The sequence below is a fragment of the Jaculus jaculus genome, chromosome 3 (assembly GCF_020740685.1).
Source record: "Jaculus jaculus isolate mJacJac1 chromosome 3, mJacJac1.mat.Y.cur, whole genome shotgun sequence".
NCBI classification, from domain to species: Eukaryota; Metazoa; Chordata; class Mammalia; order Rodentia; family Dipodidae; genus Jaculus; species Jaculus jaculus.
This window is the reverse complement of record NC_059104.1, coordinates 181851971-181866516: the sequence shown is the minus strand read 5'-3', so window position 1 is coordinate 181866516 and position 14546 is coordinate 181851971. Positions and strand designations below refer to the sequence as shown.

The 14546-nt window shown below is 48.8% G+C and overlaps 1 protein-coding gene across 1 annotated transcript in view; it reads right to left on the bottom strand.

Moving 5' to 3' along the window:
• The window catches only part of Insc (INSC spindle orientation adaptor protein), a 133752-nt gene extending 119419 nt beyond the window's left edge, over positions 1 to 14333 (bottom strand). The window contains exon 1 of the mRNA XM_004650840.2: positions 14301 to 14333. The gene's annotated coding sequence lies outside the window, so the exon portion shown is untranslated. The remainder of the gene's footprint in view (positions 1 to 14300) is intronic.
• Between the last annotated feature and the right edge of the window lie 213 nt (positions 14334 to 14546).

Here is a 14546-nt window from a genome sequence, read left to right as displayed (position 1 = left end):
GAGAGTATTACAAACAGTCTCAAAGACCAAAGATTATAAAATACAGCCCAGCAACTTTGAAAAATAGCCAAATAGAACTTCTATAAATTAAAAAACAATAAGTAAGATGAAAACCCTATTGGACTAATTAATCTCAGCTGAAAGAGGTATCAGTGTGCTAAAAGACAGAACAAGTGGAATTGCCCAATGGGCAGCCGAGACAGACAAAGAGACAAAAGCATGAGGAAACTAAGGAGCTGTGATGCGTTATTTGCATGGCCAACCTGACAGAACCCAGGGTTACCCCATGCTGTGAGACAGTGCCTTGGCTAGGGGGATAATTGAGGTGAGAAGACCCACCTTAGCAGGGGTGACACCATCCCATGGGCAGGGTCCTAGACAGGTACAAAGAGGAGAGAGCTGCTTGACAACAGCTTTCTGGACTGAACACGACCAGCTGCCTCAGGCTTCTACCGCCATGTCTGTCCGCCATGATGGACTGTAACCTTGAACACTTCCTCTCCTAAGTGGATTTCTGTCAAGCATTTTGTCCCAACAACGAGAAAGTAACTAAAACAGAAAAATAGAGAGATACAGTCCTGCAAAGATTTCATCATATTTCCAAAGGAAGGTGAGAGAGAGTGCGCATATGGAGGAGAGATACTCAGAGTATCTTTCAAATCCACACAGCACAATGAATGTCAGTGACATGACTGCCAAGCATTGACATATCCTGGGCAATTCCAAATACTCAAGACAAAGATCTCTAAAGCTTCCAAGGGAAAAAAGAAATGAAATTAACATACCTTCTAAGTAGCAATGGTGGAAAACATGATTATGGGAAATGATTGTCCTCAAATTCTGTATGCAGAGAAACTCTTTCAAGAACATGAATGACTGGGCGTGGTGGCGCACACCTTTAATCCCAGCACTCGGGAGGCAGAGGTAGGAGGATCACCGTGAGTTCGAGGCCACCCTGAGACTATATAGTGAATTCCAGGTCAGCCTGGGCTAGAGTGAGACCCTACCTTGAAAAAAAAAAAGAAGAATGTGAATGAAATAAGACATTTTCAGGAAAAAAAATGACATGACAGTCTCACACTAAAAAAAATTCTTTACATCAGGCAGATGTAATATTATATCATATGGAAGGTTTGAGATATACAAGTGAATGCTGATCAAACTTGAAAAAAAATCCAAAACACAAACATTGACCATAAAAACATGTATATTAATTGATGTGTGGTGTAAGAGGGGAGATAAATCTAAAATATTACCTGCAAGAAGAGGTTTACTAAAGAAAGATAAAATGTTACAAGTTTACTCTAATTGTAGAGAGTTGCAAATCAACTTTGTTTGTTTGTTTGTTTGTTTGTTTGTTTGTTTGTTTGTTTGCTTTGAGGTAGAATCTCACTCTTGTCCAGGCTGACCTGGAACTCACTATGTAGTCTCAGGGTGGCTTCGAACTCATGTCCTCCCAAGTGCTATGATTAAAAGCATGCACCACCACACCATATACATAATATAATATATAGGATAACTAAATGAAAGAATATACATAGGTATTCTCCTTCAAGTACATGGGGAAGAAATAAATGAACAATAAATAAAAAGTTAATCTGAAGGAATGAATGGTATTATTTCCCTGGAATTTGAAAAGTATACAGCAAATTATGCCTAAAGAAGACAGTGGGGGCTTTTTCCTACCAGGTGAGACTTTTCAAACTAGTTAGTATGAAGCAGTGCCAAGCTGAGATGCACAGTAGTTCCAGGACAGAGCCAGCACCTCTGAAACCTCACCACGACCGCAGTGGGGACACAGGGGGCGAGATTCAGAGGGACCCACAAACTCGAGCACTAAGCGCACAGAGACGGGGAGGCAGCCCAGGCCCACGGCGACTCTTCCCTGCCCACGTGCCAGGGCCCACATGCTGCCACCCTGAGACTCCTCTTTGCCTTAGAGCAGAGATCTCGCCAGACTGACCCAGACAGAAACAAGCCCAGAGCCGTTCCTTCCACCACACAAGTCAGTCCAGCCCCAGCACGAGACGACCCAGCTCCCCAGCACAAGGAGGTGGGCTAGTTTAAGAGGCTTCGGGGGCCGGGGAGACGGCTCAGAGGGTAAAAGCACTCGATGCCCAAGCATGAGGACCTGAGTCCAATCCCCAGCATCCACGTAGGAAGCCAGGCATGGCCCTGCATGCCTGTAACCCTAGTGCTGATGGGTGTGGAGACCGGAGGATCACTAGGACCCGCAGTCAGCCAGTCTAATCAGAAAACTGGGAGCTCAGGCCAACGGAGAGGCTCTGCCTCAGGGAAGCAAGGCAGAGGAATGATAGAAGAGGACCCCTACATCCCCTACTGGCCCCTGCATACATGTGCACATGGGGCACACATACCTGCACATACATGTGCATGTACCACACAGTCACATATACACACAAACACACCCAAGATGCCTTGAGCTGGGCCAGAAACCCACCACCTGCTAGAACCTTCACTGAGCAGGAAGGACAATAAAGCCCCCTTAGAGGAAGTGTGTTCCGCTCCCTTAACTTATCCAGCACAGGGTCAGCAGAGCCCCTCGCCGCTGCGGCTGCTCCAGGCTGAGACAGGTATCCTTGCTCAACCCTCCATGGCCCAGGTATACGCCGTCAGACCCCCTCACGCTGCTGGTAAGCCCACAACCCCGTGCAGTCTACATATCCTTCCTATCCTAAACCCCAAGGGCGGCAGAAAACAGCTCAGGACATGAGCAGCCAAGAAACCTGCAGCCACTCGGAGCTCTGTCGGCAGCACGTAACCTCTCTGGGCCTTTTCTCTCCCATGCGCACAAGGGATGCTAATAACATTTGCTTGGCTGACCGGGTGTAGTTGTGAAAGTCAAACTATAATGGTGAATGTGACATCGTGACAGTGCTTGGTATCCCTTAAGCAAAGCCATGGTAATAGCAGGGACTTTATGGAGATATGGGTCTCTAAAAGACTCAAAGGAGGGCTGGGGAAATGGCTTAGTGGTTAGGGTGTTTGCCTGTAAAACCTAAGGACCACAGTTTGATTCCCCAGGACCCACGTAAGCCAGATGCACAAGAGGGCACATGCATCTGGAATTCGTTTGCAGTGGCTGGAGGCCCTGGCATTGACCATTCTCTCCCTCTCTCTCTCTCTCTCTCTCTCTCTCTCTCTCTCTCTCTCTCTCTCTCTAATAAATAAATATGTAAGCAAATAAAAATACATTAAAAAAAGACCCAAAGGATTTACTTTATAAAGGTGATATCTCAGACACCATAAAAAAGTGATGTAAGAAAGAAGTTCAGAATGTTGTATTAGCATGGGTCCTCAGAAATTATGTTTTTTTTTTTCAAGCCTTGTACTTTATCCAAAAGGAAAATAGGCCCAGAGAGGACAGATGACTTACCCAAGTATAGTGTTGCTATTTCCTCTGCACTGAAGCTTTTCCCCTTGAAGGGAGGAGAGAGACTCACAAGGCAGGACACCCACAGAACATACAAGGCTAAGGGAGTCAGGAAAGCTACAGGGTTCACAAGACTCATGTCTCAAGGCCATATAAGGTGCAAGCCATTGCTTAGGAGAAGGGGAGAGGAGGTGAGAGGGAGACAGAGACTCTAGTTCAGAGGGGAGCTTCAGGGTGGCATCTTTCGTGCGCTTTCATCCATGCTGGGGTGAGCTTTCCAGTGACGCAGCTGCCTCTGAGTCATCCACACTCCTAAAAGTAACCCCTCACCTCACTGCCTGTGCGTACCCCAGTAAGCTCATTGGTTCCCTGGCCAGACTTCAGTGTAACTACTTCTTTGGCCTCTCATGGGTGGCTCCCTTCCCCTTTCAGCGTTACCATCCCATACTTCCCAACTGGTCCCTTGGGTTCACCCTCAGGAACAATGCCCTATTGCCCTTAAGTACGGCCTACCCTCCCCACCTGCCAAGATTTGGCATAAATGTGGCCTTCACCTTACTCTTACTCTGACCCCCACTATGGGACTCTGGCAATACTGGGTTTGCTGGGACTTGCTTGGTTCCTAAATGTCCAGTGGCCTGCTATGGTGCATCTCATCTCCCTGTTAAGGTCAAAGTCCTACAAGAATATGCCCCTTTCTGCCAGCACCTGGCACAATGCTCCACATGTTAAAAGCGGTGCAGAGAGCTGGAGCAATCCCTGGGGAACAGAAGGGATGGAGGAACCCTGACAACAGGCTGGACACATAGGCAGTGTGGCACAGGCCATGCAGCAAAAGTCACAATGGACAGATAAGTCCTTTGTCCCTGGACACTACTAAAATAAGTTCCTAAGTTCTCTCTTCTCTCTCTCTCTCTCCCTTACATAAACTACTGTCTTCACGGAAACCAAAGCGTGTCATTGCTCTGCTCAAAACCGTTCAGTGTCCACCCATATCACTCAGACTCTCTCGTGAGTAGCACCAAAGGCCCTGCTGCCCGGTGGCCCTCGTCACTGTGCGGACGCAACCCACTCGGCTCTCCCACCTCCCACTCCCCCGCAGTCACATGGAAGCACTTCCTCAAGGGAGGCCAGGGCCTCAGCCTCTGTTCTTTTCTATTTACTCTTCTTCCTGAGTGTGGCCTCCTGTGTCCCTCCCCCTAGTCTTTGCTTGTGTTTGATCTTAGCCCAAAGGCTGAGGAGCAATTTCACGGGTTTGCTTTGCTAGAGCACCTTCTGTATAAAGCACAGATCCCACCCATTCCTTGTATTGCTCTGTAGCACAGGGCACTATTCCGCACACAGTATATGGCCCTGTCCAGTGGGTCCTCCCAAACCAAGAAGCAAATCCTACAAGGCATGAAGGCTGGCCTTTGCTCACTCTTTCTGCAGGGCCTAGAGGAATGTTCAGACTATAACAGATGCTAAATAGATACCTGCTAAATGAACCTTCCAGTGAGAGAACAAGTGAATGAGTTTGTAACTTAGACTCTTGGCACCTTAGGGCATTGCCCCAGGATGCTCTTATCTGATGTGACTTCCATTGTCCTAGACGCCAGGTTCCAGCCCTGTCTGCCCCTGCCCCCCAGCAGATAGAGAGCACACATTCAGGAAGCTCTGGACACCTCACAAAACTGAGAAGCAGCTTTTGGGGGGGGTGCAGGGGCGGGGCCGGGGCTGCCCAGTGCCTGGTCTCTAAATGGCGCATTTGAAAGCCTGCTCTCTCCCTCCCTCCAGCCTTTGTGCAGATTCCCGCAGGGCGAAAAGGCAAGCATTGTAGAAAGTGAAGAAAGCAAACAAAAGCCTCCTCTTTGTCCAAGTGAGCCCCAAGGGAGTTCTCTGTTCTCCTTGGGGCCTGAGCCTTTGCCTGGTCTGCAGAGTCCAGCTACTGCCTCACAGCTACCTGGTCACAGAGCCAAGCTGTTAAGTTCTGTTCAAAAGGGAAGCCAGGAGAGCAGAGCTCAAGGCAAGAGGGCTTCCCAGCTCGGCAGCTTTTGTTCCTCCGCCTTCCTGTTGATCCCTCACAGTCACATCGTCCAACCAGCAGGGTTTCCCCAGCCCTGCCGTCTCCTTACCTGGGCTGCTGAGCTCTGAGGACAACAGTAGAGGACAGAGGGGGAAGAGGCTTGCCAGCCTTCCTTGTGTCTCGCTTATAAGTCCACCAGAACTTCTTGTCTGTGAGTGGATAATTGAGGGGCAGATGGGTGGGTGGGGAAGAGATTGAAAGAAGAGGAGACGATCAATGAATGACAGGAGAGAGGGAGGCAGGAATGAGTGAGCCAAAGTGGTCCCATTGTCCCTTCCAGTGCCCACCATCCTTAAGAGGGTTGCTTCTTGGGTTGGTCCCTTTAAGTTTCAGTCTGCCAAATGTTATCATCATCTCTCTGGTTGCTCCATAAAACTCCATTCATCCATCCATTTGTCTTTTCACTCATTCAATATGTCTCTGTGGTATGTCCCAATAATGTAGTGCCTTCTAAAGAAAGGAATAAAGAAAAGCAGACAAGGTCCCAGCACCAGCAGAGTTCACTATCTCATCAAGAAGACAAGCACCCATCAACTGCAACAACACACGTGGAACTGTACCCAAGATGAAGCCTTGAAGAAGGTGTACATTGAAAGATTTTTACAGAGGTATTGGACCGAGTCACAGAAGTCATGGGCGTGCGCAGTGAGCTGAGAACTGAGAGGCTAGTGGGAATTTGGTAGATAAGGAAAAGAAAATTGTTCTAGGCAGAGGAACAGCCCGTGTGGGAAGGGAGGAGAGCAGGCCTGAGGGACAGCCACTGGGCCAAAGCGACAAGAGGACTGCTACATGGGAAGTCATGAGATGGGCGCAGAGCCAGACGAGCAAGCCCTGGTAGGCTTATTCAGGAGCTGATCTTTATCTTAAGGTCAACAGGAAGTCACTGACCAGAGTTGTGTAAGAAACTTCTTCCTCCGGCTTCTTTGAGAAGGACAAAGTGGAGGACAGCGAGCACGGGCACAGGTGAGTCACTAGGGAAGGTTCATGCAAATGGTACCTTGAACTAGGGATGCTGGCAGAGATGGGGAGAAGTGAGGGACTCGAGAGAGATGTGTCAACATCAATGCATGGAGATGGCTGGACCAGGCCTCGGAGGAGAGGTCCCGGAGACAACTGCGATGTCCCTGTGCAGCTGCAGTGATGTAGAAACTGGGCAGTGAGACATGAAACACTGGACGAGGACCAGGCAGAACACCAGAAGCTCCTTTCTAAATATGTGGGGTTTTTCAGGCCTTGCATCTAACCTGGGAGCCCACTTGACTGCCTCTCCCCAGTTTTCTGCATTTAACAGTTACTGGGTATTGTTGACTCGAGCTGTCTCCATTCTGACTCAGCTCAGGCCCTTGTAATTACTCCCTGTATGGTTAAAACAATCTAGGCTCTCTCCTTCCCACCATCCTCTTCATGCTGCAAATCTTTCTAAACACCATCTTCTGAAACATAAACCGTCCTAAAACACACACTTGACATACCCCTGCCTGGGACTCTTTCCCACAAGCACTCGGAATTGTTTCCTTTAAGCATGTAGCAGCAGATTTGATTGGTTTATGATAGAAATAAAAAAGACATGCATGCCCTAGCTCTGCCCAGAGTGCACAGAAGTGATATGCAATAACAAGGGGCACACATAGCCTCCAGGTGTGGGCTTCTAAATGCCATCTTCTACAGAAAAGACACAAATGGATCATTCCAAGTCTGGAGCAAGAAAGGAACAAAATGAACCCACAGCCTTTTGTTACATCAGATAGTGAGGAAGGCTCAGAGAATCTGGAGATGAGTGGAAATGAAACAAGGCAGCTTGCACAGCCTCCTTGGAATGACTCTGGGACAATGTGACCATCAAACTGAAGACAGTAATTGATTATAACCCATAGAATGAATTAAGGACATTGAATTGAGGCCTTCATGAATAGGAGAGAGAGAAACAGAGACAATGGAGGGAAGGGATAGTCTTTTTCATAGTAAAATATCAAAAATGTAAAAATAATAAAGGGCTGGAGAGATGGCTTAACAATTGAGGCGCTTGCCTGAGAAGCCCAAGGACCCATGTTCAACTCTCCAGATCCCATGTTAGTCAGACACACAAAGGTGAGGCAAGCACAAGGTTACACAAGCCCACTAGGTGATGAAAGAGTCTGGAGCTTGATTTTAGTGGCTGAGGCCTTGGTGCACCAGTTTTCTCTCTTAAAAATAAAAATAAAAAATGATGGAATCCAAATTATCAATGATAAAATTGGTGGGTAGAAGCTGGATGACAGATAGAATATATGTATACTCTCAAAGCATCTCTTCATAAGTCACTTATTAATTGCAAGAGAGAAAACAATAATTTCACCATGGGGAAACTGACGGACTCCACCTTAAGTGAGAGGATCCTTACACCAGCTTTGCTTGTTCTTCCCCAGCAGCTAGGTGGTCCACCCTCCCCACCCCCACACCCATGGCTGTCATGACACTATGGAGAACACATTCTTCTGCCCACAATGCACAGTCTAAGTACAATTACATGGAGCCATCAGACACCCAAATTGAGGGGTATTCAACATAATAGCCACCTGTACTGTTCAAAAACATGAAAGTCAAGGGACCCAGCACAAAGGCAGGAGACTGAACAGACACATAGGTAGAAGTAGCCTGTGGACTATCACCAGCGGGGTGAGGGAGATAGGAGCCTGGCAAAGATGCTACCAGGATTGTGGTGGTTAATTGTTGTTATCAACTTGGCTGGATTTGAAATCGCCTAGGAGACACAACTCGGCTGTGTCTGCGAGGACGTTTCCAGAGACTAAGCAGGGATGGAAGACCCATTCTGAATGTGGGCAGCACCGATCTGTGGACTGAGAACCCAGACTGAAGAAAAGGGATAAGGGAGGAAGCAGCTGAGTAGCAGAGTGGTCCCCTCTCTCTGACACCTCACACGTTCACTGTCATGATGGGCTGGAGCCTCTAAAACTGTGAGCCAAAAAAAAAAAAAAACCCTCTCTTCTTTAAGTTGCTTTTGCTGGGTATTTGGTAACAGCAATGAGAAAAGTCACTGATACAACGACAAATTGGACTGTGGTAAGAGAATGTTCTTTCTTTAAGGAAATACACAAAGAAGTATTTAGGAGTAAAGAGGAATTGTGTCTCAAATGCATCCTGAAATTGATCAGAAATATGAACATTTTACATGCACTCACATATATAATAAAAATATTATGATAACATACAAAACATAAGATATAATTTATATTAAGCAATGAAATGCATTTGGGGGAGGGTTACAAGGTAGGGTCTCACTCCAGCCCAGGCTGACCTGGAATTTACTTTGTAGTCTCAGGGTGGCCTCGAACTCACAGCAATACTCCTACCTCTGCCTCCTGAGTGCTGGGATTAAATGTGCGTGCCACCACTCTCAGCTTAAAAATGCATTTATGTCAAAGTGATTTGCTTTTATATGATTTGGAGGGAAAATAAATTAAAATGGTGAAGTAAATGGAGTATCATGTACACAGTTGAGGAAAAAAGAGAAAATTCTTAAACCAACACTGCAAATTCTAATTAAGTTTGATTAAAAACATGAAAATGCTATAAAAATAGTAACCATCCAGCAGGGCATAGTGGTACACACCTTTAATCTCAGTACTCAGGAAAAGAGGTAAGAGGATTCCTGTGAATTTGAGGCCAGCCTGGGACTACAAAGTGAGTTCCAGGTCAGCTTTGGATAGAGTGAGACCCTACCTCAAAACAAAAACAAACAAACAAAAAAAGGAACCATCCATAAACATTTGTTGAGTGAAAGAGTGAACTCATATTGAGCCATTACCCTTCCCATGTTCAGTGCCTGCCTGTGAACACATGAGAACTGTCTGGATGTATCAGCATGTCAAGGCCACCTGATCTCTTTGTAGCATCTCCTCTCTCATTTCCCAGAGCTAATGACCACCTCTGCCACAGGCTCCAGCGACAACTGCTTAAAGTCCCCCTAGCTTACCACTAAACAGAGCTCAATGCCTCAGCCCATTCCGTTCTCTCTGTCTAGACCAACCTCCTCCTCACTTCCCAAAGCTTCAGTTACATGACAAGATGCAGAGCACCGGCCTCCGCCTCTTCAAAGGCCTCCGATGCCCACAGCTGGAGACGATGCCTGCTCTGAACACACCTGCAGACACCTGTCTGACAGCTGCTTGGGTACTGGGAATGCTCTACATTCCTTTATCCCCCACTTTGCCCTTGCATAGCAAAGGATCTTAATGAATATTTGAGGCCTGAATAAATGAATCAGTATTGACAGAATTTTCTAGATTTTTCCAAGAGTCTCTGACTTAGTTACCCTCAAAACAGCCAGAGCAGTGAAGGGAAAGATCTGCTATTGTACTTGGAAGGAAGGGGCGGCACAAAGAAAGAGAAGGCCCACAACAGGCCCACAACAGCACAGCAGGCCTGGCGGCTGAGCAAGAGCCCAGATCCGTCAGTCGTCAGTCGGGTGTTCTTTCACAAAGGAGGGCTGGGGCGGGAAGGAAAGAGGGCGACTTTCCTGGTTTGTGGTTTCTCTATCTGTGCCATGTTCTGTACTTCTAATAAACTTCCTCCTTCTAGCTTCACGGTTGTACTACAGATGGGCAAACTGAGGTTCCAAGACCGATCTTTTGAGCTGACACACCTCTACGCTCTCCTCTGCACACTGCCAGGATGTGCTGCCCACTGTACCTGAAGTGAGAGGGCCTTGGTGGAGTGTTTGATCTCAAAACCAGCATCTTGTAAACCAGCTGGACACACAGACCCACAATGCAGCACACATTCTCAGGCCAAAAAGGATGCGTTTCACGTGGCTTCCAAACCAGGGTATTTGGTTTGTAAGACAAAACCTCCATAAGTGAATGTTATACACAATTACCCAGCCAAATTGCTGACGCTTACAGACAGACACTACATCACGCTGAACAGAGTTCCATCTGCCCAGAGCTGTCCTCCGAAGATCCAGGACTTCCCTCCCCAGAGTTTGGCCCTGAGGAGAGCTGGAGCTGGAGGAGGGGTGTGGCTAGGTCAAGGAGCCTGGGTGGAGGCTGGGTTCTAGGGCAGTAATTGCCCCAGGGAAGGATGGAACCACAAAATCATAGTACTGAAGGATGGTACAGAGAGCGGGACCCCTGCCCAGCCCAGGAGGCCTTCCCAACCCCACATTCCATCTCTGCATCCCATAGAGCAGTAATCTCCATCTGAGGCCAAGGAGGATGATACCCCACCACCACGCTGGTGTCCTGGGTCCGGATGGAAATCAAGCCCACAACCCCTTCACCAGTGTGCTTGAGGGAGTGAGGTCCCTGCCTTCACATCTTAAGTGTGGGAAGGGTCCCAGTCCCTCTCAGTGCCAATGGTCATCCACTGCAGACCTGGGAAGGAAATGGGGCTAATTGGGCTTATTACTGACAGCGCCCTGCCTAAGTTTCCTTATCTTCAAAACAGAAGAGCCCATCTCAGAGGGTGTTTGAATGTTCATAAAGCAAAAGGTTCAGAGAGGCAAAATGATGGGAGTAGCCTTTTGTGGATACGGAGGAAAGGTGAGGAGCTGCAAGACTGCATGTCCTCTCTACGTGCAGACATCCCAATCCCAGTGACGTGTTTTTGCTGGAGTTTAAATCTGTTCTCACTGGGGTAAATTTCAGTGTTGGAGAACAGCCAGAGCATAACCAAAGTGAATCCTCACCAAAGACACAACCTCCTCTTTGAAGTGGCATTTGTGTGTGAAGTCAACACACCTCTTGCCCACACCAAGCCACCAAATGATACCTAAGAACAGGCCCCAAGGTGTTTCCCTTTTCTTAGTCTGTAGTCGCATGCTTCTAGAAGGATTACCCTTGAACATGAGCTATGGTCACCAGCTGGGGTAGACTTAGCATGTCCTGAAAAGAAGGCACCCACTTGAGTCCTAAAAGTCTCCCTGGGGGCGGGGGGGTGGTATGCTAGGCATGGAGCTGACTGTTTCTAAACACAGGGGCCTCAGGCAGATAATTAGTCTCTCAGAAGAAATAAATGACAAGTTTCCCCAACTATGCCATATGGTGGGAGCCCTACCCAGTGCCTCTGCCAGTGAGAGATGACAAATGACTTTCTGACCATCTGGCAGAGTGGAGACCCTTTCCAGGGACAGGGACAGTGTTGAACACTGTCCTGTGACACCAGATCCAGAGGAGGGGGCAGGGTAGCTCCTCTCATGCCCCTGGGCACTCCAGACTCCAAATCATGATGAGCTGTCTGCACGTGGCCCTGACAAGAAAAACCGTCATCTCTGATCCCTGTGGGGGAGTCAGGGCTTGCACCCAAGAGACACAGACCTCCCAGCAGAGCCGTAGGCCACATGAGGAGGGGGTGGCCATGGGGCCAGGGCTAGGTTTAGGGCAAGGGTCAAAGTCCCCCGAGCACCCAGACACTTGAGCTTTTGAGTCAGAGAGGAGCTGTCAGCTAAAGGTCTCAGAGCAGGGGTGTGTCTATCAATGGCCCGATTCATTCTCAACAGTCCCCGTTGTCAGAGCCAACACAGAGATGGCCATTATCTGCCCAGCCACTAGGAAGAAAGCCCCAAGACATGGTCACCAACCAGAGTTCAAGCACACAGAAGCTGCAATTGAGACACAAGGCTTAAAAATTTGATGAAATATTTGAAAATTGAGGATGCCTCAAAAGAAAAGTCCAAACAGTGTGGCCCTTGTCCTCAGAGAACAACAGAACGCTAAATTTCTGGTTATTCCTTTATGTATTTTCGTCTTTCTTCTAAAGCATATGGAAATATACAGTTAAAGTTCTCTAGTTGTCAAAGTAGAAACGGAAAGTGAAAGTGATGGCTCTAGCGGTATAATGGAGCAAGATGGTGGACTAAGGTTCCTCGAAGCAGAGGGAGAAGGGAAACACGGTAAGAAAATACTTCCTCCTCCCTGTAGGCTGGCTCAGAGGAAACAGTCTGCCATTACTTAACCACCTCCAAGGGTGAGGCCTAAGGTCAGGCCAAGGGAAGGGTAAATCCTAGCTAAATGACCAAACCAGGCTCATTTCCCAGCCCAGTAAGAGAGTTGAGACAGTGTGTTCAGTACGAACACCCCACCAAAACCTGTCCAGAAGACAGTGTCCAAGACAGGACAGGTCTAGACGTTGCAATAAAATATTGACAGTAGTAATAATGAGCATGAGTCACAAATATTTGGGGCACCTAATGCTCCAAGCACTATTTCGAGTATGCTCACAAGAGAGAGAGGGGTCGGAATAAAGGAAGCCTTCAATTAGCCCCAAAGCAGAGAAGGAACGGGCTGAGATCCACTCACCACACTGTCCCACAGTCCAGTCTCTGAGGGCACACTGAACTTTGCAGCAAGAGGTACCCAAGGAGATAAACTTGAGCCTGGAGCGAGTTACAGGTGCCAAGGTCAAGTTGGCCTCAATTCTTGCCTGGCCTGGCTCACCTGGTGAGACTGGCCTCTACACGCCAAGACCGTAGGGCTCAGTGGTGCTCTCTGGCTAGGCAACATGGGCAGCCCCAGTCTAGCTTCAATGAGATACCCCAAAGGCATTATATAACCCCCCTCCCCACCCTAAACCACTAGTCTTAGCCCCTGACTTAAGGAATGAAGCCAGATTTCTGGAGCCACTCTCTGAAGTGTACTTTTTAGGACCTAGGGAGTGAAATGAGCTCCAGAGGCTGAGGCTGAGGCCAAATCAGGGGTGTGTGTTTTGCATGTTTTTTTTTTTTTAATAACATGGGTGCATGTTGCAAATATCTCAACTGACATGCATGTCTACATTAAATGCACATGAGTGTGTGTGGAATGCTTGCATGAAGAGGAAGGGCATTCAGGATAGGCATGTGTGAACAGGAAAGTGTGTCCACGGGAGCCGCAGCTGCAAGCCCAGCAGTGTGAATGCTCTGGGAGCGTGTGCAGATAGGTAACCCACTGTGGTCTTGTATCCTCTCCCCGTGCAAAAGCAGGGTTGGTTTCACAGCCCTGTGGAACTGGGTCAGTTATAATCCCAGTCACCCCATGCTGGCTGAGAGCTCTGATCTCCCATTCGGCTCAAAGCCCTGAGAAACCAAGGCTGCCTGACCCACAGACAAGACACTGCAGCTGGGGACAAATCAGGTCACCCTGGAGAGAGTGGTTCAGATGTCACTCTTCTCGCTCCAGCTTCTGCCTTCCCCAGAGCACCCTCACCGTGGTCCACAGGGGCAGGCTGGAACCCCTTGCGCCTCCCACACAGATGAGCTTTATCTCCACCCGCACAGGTCTCGCCCACTCTGCTACAAGCCACAGAAGCCTTCTGTGGTCACACTCAGAGGCCATCAATGCGCCTAAGAGCCCATCCAGCCACATTCACCACCTTCAGTAAGTACAAGAAAATTCTGTGCGCTGACATCCTGAACCAGACACTGACATATGTCCCTGCTCCCAAGTCCTCACGCTGGCACAATCCAAGAAGTCACAAACCTGGTCTGTCCTCTAAAGAGGCCAGCCACTCCAGCCCCCACCCAGGATCCAGCCAGAAGATCTAGTTAACTCCGCAGCAGCAGCAAGACTTACTTACTCAGGGTGGCTTCAGGCAGCTGGAGAGGCAGAGGCCAGGCACAAAGTGGCCAGGGGCCGGCGCCTCCAGAGGCCATTCGCTGCCCTCCGCCCCCTCCCGGGGCCCAAGCCCTTCCCCAGAGGCTCCCTGCCAAACCTCTGCCCTGCGCCAGGCACCAGGGCCTGAGAGGCACCACTGGGCTGTGAGGTCTCTTCTAGTGGTCCTGGCTGCGGTTGAAACCGCGGGCTGTCATCTGTGGAAGCGCTGGAATGGGGGCGCGGTCAGGCCTAATTAGAGACCCAGCATGCTCACCCCTGGGCTGGGCCATCACCCAGAGTCAAGGGAGCCAGCCAGGCGGGGGCGCCCACATCAGACTCTGCAGCCAACATCTGGAGAGGGGACTGTACTGTGCTGGAATCATTTCCCCAAAAGCTGAAAGAAAACAGGGAGGGATTTGGGGGCCGTTGGTATGCCCTTCCCCCAGAGACCAAGCATGTGGCTTGGTTTACTCACCACCAGGTGCTTCCCTTTGGAGCCTAAGTTACTCAGTTAAGTCAC